Source organism: Gopherus evgoodei, chromosome 4, assembly GCF_007399415.2.
Source record: "Gopherus evgoodei ecotype Sinaloan lineage chromosome 4, rGopEvg1_v1.p, whole genome shotgun sequence".
Classification (NCBI taxonomy): Eukaryota; Metazoa; Chordata; order Testudines; family Testudinidae; genus Gopherus; species Gopherus evgoodei.
The window spans coordinates 107,817,379-107,823,507 of NC_044325.1; positions in this window are offsets into that span (position 1 = coordinate 107,817,379).

Consider the following 6,129-nt stretch of genomic DNA (forward strand, 5'->3'; position numbering starts at 1 on the left):
AGGGACATCTCCATGAAGCTCTCCTAGAGGGAGCTGAGTATGAAAGCCTTTGCAGAAGGTTTCTGGGGAGAGCTGCCTTATTTCATCCTCCACGGTAGGACACTTTACCATGCCAAGCCAGTAGCAAGTTGTCTGGAATCACTGCAGCACAAAGCATGGCAGGAAATGGTCCTGGGGTTTGGTCGCATTCAAGCCACATTCGGTCTATATCTTTTTGTATTAACCTCAGGAAAGTGATATCATTCATGGTCACATAGTTGAAATAGGGGAATTTTGGTAAGGGAACAGAAAAAGGTCCCTGTTTGTGCTGGGCTGTTTGCGGTTGGCTAAAAGGGATCATCCCTTTGAATAGCCATGCGGTGGGGGGAAGGGGAAAGAGATCATACCAAATAGCCACACGGAGGGATGGGGGGGGAGGTGTGTGCTGCACATCCACCTGAAAACCACAGCCCCTCCTTTTAAATGGCAAACCCAACCAGCATTGCTTGCTATGGGAAAGGAGGGCGCTGCAGTTTGAAAACATTCCCACATGTTATCAAGGCATTACAAGCCAAACCTGCATACCCTTTGGCTTACCATGGATGCCTGGAAACCAAATTCTGTTGCCCAGCAGTGTGTGATGTGTCACCATACCGGCAGGTGCTCAGTATAAAAGGCAAAATGCAACCTTGTACCTAAAGCACATGTGCTGTCTGCTGTGATTTGCTTGATTCACTGTGAAAGAGTCTCCCTTTTGTTCTCAGAAATGTATCATCTTAAATTTTACTCTCCCTTTTTATTCCCCCACAGGTGCAAATGTTTCTATGCTCCCCCTATCATCTCCGTCCCTGAAGTTATCGCAGATTAGAAGGCGAAAAAAACTACTTGTGATGATATGTTTTCCAAGCTCATGCAGTCCTCCTGCAATGATAGGGCACAGCTGAATGCATGGAGGCATTCAGTGGCAGAATCCAGGAAAGCAATAAGTGAGCATGATGAGAAGAGGCAGGATGCAATGCTGAGGCTAATGGGGGAGCAAATGGACATGCCTAGGCATCTGGAGGAGCTGCAGGAAAGCCAACAAGAGCACAGACTACTGCTGCATCCACTGTACAACTACCTGTCCTCCTCCTCAAGTTCCATATCCTCCTCACGCAGACGCCCAAGAATCGGGGGGGGGGGGGGAGGAGGCTCCAAGCACCCAGCCATTGCACTCCAGAGGATGGCCCAAGCAACAGAAAGCTGTCAAACAGTTTTGATTTGTAGTGTGGCTACAATAAGCAATATGGCCTTGTCCTATCCTCCTCCCTCATCTCACCCTACCCTAACCGGGATACCTTATCAGTTATCTCCCCTTTTCTTTTCTTTTTTTTTAAATTAATAAAGAAAGAATGCATGGTTTCAAAACAATAGTGACTATTTCCTTAGCCATCTGTGATTGAAGTGGAGGGGGGCGGCGGTTGGCTTACAGGGAGTTAAAGATCAACAAGGGGGTGGGTTTGCATCAAGGAGAACACACACAACTGTCACACCATAGCCTGGGTAGTCATGAAACTGGTGTTCAAAGCCTCTCTGATGCGCACCACAGCAACCTGTGCTCTTCTAATCTCCCTGATGTCTGGCTGTTCAAAACTGGCAGCCAGGCGATTTGCCTCAACCTTCCAACCTGCCATAAATGTCTCCCCCTTACGCTCACAGATATTATGGAGCACACAGCAAGCAGTAATAACAATGGGAATATTGGTTGCACTGAGGTCTAACCTAGTCAGCAAACAGCACCAGCGAGCTTTTAAATGTCCAAAGGCATATTCTACCACCATTCTGCAGTTGCTCAGCCTAGAGTTGAACTGCTCCTTACTACTGTCCAGGTTGCATGTGTACGGCTTCATGAGCCATGGGAGCAAGGGGTAGGCTGGGTCTCCAAGGATAACTATTGGAATTTCAACATCCCCAACAGTAATTTTCTGGTCTGGGAAGTAAGTCTCTTCTTGTAGCTGCTCAAACAGCCCAGAGTTCTTGAAGATGCGAGCGTCATGCACCTTTCCCTGTCATCCCACGTTGATGTCAGTGAAACGTCCCTTGTGATCCACCAATGCTTGCAGCACCATTGAGAAATACCTCTTGCGGTTTACATACTGGTTGGTAAGGTGGTCCAGTGCGAAGATAGGGATATGCGTTCCGTCTATCGCCCCACCACAGTTAGGGAACCCCATTGCAGCAAAGCCATCCACTATGACCTGCACATTTCCCAGAGTCACTACCCTTGGTAGCAGAACATCAGTGATTGCATTGGCTACTTGGATCACAGCAGCTCCCACAGTAGATTTGCCCACTCCAAATTGATTCCCAACTGACCGATAGGAGCCAGGCATTGCAAGCTTCCACAGGGCTATCGCCACTCACTTCTCAACAGTCAGGGCCGCTCTCGTCTTGGTATTCCTGTGATTCAGGGCGGCGGAAAGCAACTCACAAAGTTCTAGGAAAGTGGCCTTACACATGCAAAAGTTTCGCAGCCACTGAGAATCATCCCATACCTGCATCACTATGCAGTCCCACCAGTCTGTGCTTGTTTGCCAGGCCCAGAATCAGCGTTCCACTGTATCAACCAGCCCCACTGCCGCCATAATGGCCCAATTGCCACAGCCTATGCTTTCAGGAACGTCTGTGCCCATGTCCTCATCACAATCATCCTCATGCTGCTGTCTCTTAGCCAGGTTCTGCACATACTGCAGTATAATGCGTGAGATGTTTACAATGCTCGCAACAGCAGCGGTGAACTGAGCGGGCTCCATGCTTCCTGTGCTATGGCGTCTGCATGGGTAACCCAGGCAAAAAAGGCGCAAAATGATTGCCTGCAGTTGCTTTCACAGAGAGAGGGAGGGGAGAGTAATGACATGTACCCCAAATCACCCGCAACAATGTTTTTGCCCCATCAGGCACTGGGAGCTTAACCCATAATTCCAATGGGCAGCGAGACTGCGGGGACTGTGGGATAGCTACCCACAGTGCATGACTCCGTGAGTTGATGCTAGCCACGGTAGCGATGACACACTCCGCCAACTTAATGTGCTTAGTGGGGACATACACAATCGACTGTATAAAATCAATTTCTAAAAATCAACTTCTATAAAATCGACATAATGTTGTAGTGTAGACATACCCTAGGACCAATTGAGGTAGCTGCTCTGGGGTCAAGCAGCACTCAGCCACATGGAGAAGGAAGTAACAATCAGAATGGCATAATTTTACACCACTATTCACAGTTGTAAAAATCGACACAGAATGCAGGGAAATGGAGCGAAAAACTTTCTGTTTCAGGCTCTGTCACCTGGCATCTATTGTGCTTGAGAGGGTCCTGTGGTATCCATGCAAGCCATGATTCTGTGTGCAGTATTTGTTATAAGCATCCTTTACAATTCAACATGCAAGCTGATTGGAAGTTCTAAACGACCACTGAAATATATTTTGGCACAATATCAAGTGGCAATAATGTAATCTTATCTAATTATGACTGAGGGCACAGAGAGAGTACTTAATCAAAGAGGAAGGAGCTTTCATGATCATGTAGAATAGGACAAGTAATGCAGCTCCATCTGAAACTATGGGATAGCAGAGGAATTTTAAGCAAACAGTGAATGTTACTTTTAAATGTATTAATAATTTAATCAAAATTATAAAAATTGATTTTACCTAACAATTTGGAAAGCCTTCTGTTTTGTCATATACTCAAATGGAAGCTACATTCCCTGTACCGTACTCTTATCGGATTTGAATTCCTGCTGACAAGTATCTGAATGATAGTAACTCTCTCTGGGAAACATTCACAGGTCAGTGACATATCCAGTAGACCACACTACTTTAAAGCCACTCTTGCTTCACTACCCCTTCCTACAGTTTATCGCCAAACCCAAAGTCAGTAAGAATATTTCCATTGACCGCAGTGGGTTACGGATCAAGCTCCAAATACAGGAAGAGACTATCTAAGAATTGGGCCCAAAGTCTCTCCTCTGCTCAAGGAACTATATGAAGTGTTTTCCAGAAAGCAGAGCATTAATCCAGTGTCAGGCCTGGTCTACACCTAAAATTTAGGACAACATTGCTGTATCACTCAGGGGTGTGAAGTGACCTAAACCCTGCTACAGATACCACCAGATCAATGGAAGAATTCTTTCGTCAACTTAGCTACCACCTCTTGAGGGGGTGAATTTACTACAGTGATGGAAAAACCCCTTCTGTTGCTGTAGCAAATGTCTACACTATAGTGCTACAGCGGTGAAGCTGCAGCACTTGTAGTGTAGACATGGCCTCAGTATCAAGTGGAGTCTGGCAGATTGCCAAATATTGGATAGCCCTGTGCTGGAAAACTATAATAGTAATGTTTATAAGCTTAAGCGGGCAAATTGAGTAATTAAAAAAAAACCCACAAACCCACAAAATTAAAACTGTTTACATATCCTAAAAAACTTGTGAGCCGAGACTTGAGACATTCTACAAATTGGGGAGAAGTATTCTAGTGTTTATCATCTCTGGTTCTGTTTTGCTATCCATGAACAGCTGTCATGGAATAAGCAAAATTTCTGCTGCCTGATTTGAAAGGGAAAACAGCCTCCCCTCTAGCATTCTGCACCCAAGTGAACCATTTCTGTAGAGCAGTCTTTCAAATTTCAAGTAATAAAATGTTTGATTGCAACTTTCTATAGCTGTAGTCTGGCTACTTACCATTTGCCAGTATCTCTGGAGTGAAATAACACTATTTTTGTGTGGGCAAGAAAGAAATTTAGATTAAAGAATGGTCACAGTGTGGATTATTTATCATGTTCGTGAATTAATAAAGTTGCTTTTCCAAACATTTTGATTTGCATCTGGTGACATTTTTAATCTAATAAAACAGTTTCATTGACATAAATATTTTCTATATCTCTGCCAAACCACCACCAAACAAAATTAACATGCAAGGCAAACAACAAAGAACCAGTTAAAATCCCTTTGGCATTCCCCTCGGAATCAAAAGCCACTTAGAATAAACATTTGCCAGCTCAACAATTTGAAATGTCTTATACATATCTTTCTAATAGCCTCTGTAATAATGAACAGAACACAATACAAAGAAAAGACGCCAGCACATCACAAATATGAGGCTGTTGAAAGGATTAAGCATAATCCTATCTCACCAAAGAATAAAGAAAATAAGAAATGGAACTGTGTCATGTTGAATAGCACTGAATCAGATACGTTTATGACAAGCTTTTTGGTTTTTTGCCCAAAGAATTTTGTGAAGAAGGTCATGCATGAATTATGAGGAAAATGGCATTATTACTAAGGATTACAAAGCAAAAAAAAAATCTGATTAATTTGTAAAGGACTTTGGTTCAGCTGGAACACTTTGCCAAGTAAAAACAGAACAGTAGCTTTTTTATTAAGCTTATAAAATCAACTAACAAGTAGAGAAATCCCACAGTTAAAATGTATTAAAATAATACATTGACTAGCAGACACAGTAGAAATATGAAGGAAATTTTAGCACCATTTGTAGGGACTTTTTACCTAAACATCAATACCATTTCTGCTGGATGGGGGAGCGCAGGTGTCTTAATTTTTTATTCTATTAGACGTTGATCTAATATTTTAATTCCAAATACATTATGAAAGAAGGAGGCTCAAACATATTTACCAACTCAGACTACCAAAGATACGCCTTCTTATCACCTTGTCCTTATTTCAACCCACTCCCATGCACAGATCTCTCTCAACTCATTTCCCACAAACACCCTCACCCTCTCGCAGTTCCTGGAATATCATGGTAGAAGATTCCTCCACACTCATGAAACTGTACTGGCCAAACTGTTTTAAAGGATCCATCATCTTAGACAAGTCCTCCATGTTAGGGATCATATTATTTTATAGCATTGCTTGGTCTTACCTATGTAGATGGCATCAAACCAGGTTCTAACTCCATTATTAAAAACCTATTGTAAAGACCAGGATTCAGATTTACTCCACATGGCATAGATTCTGGCAGCAGTCCCCAGAAGCAGAAAGTCTACCAGAGGATGTGGTGGTGGTGGTGGTTGTAAATGGTCAGAGCCACTCCTCTGCCACATAGAAAGACTTAGAGACAACGCTGTCACAGATCCATGGTTCTGGTCTATG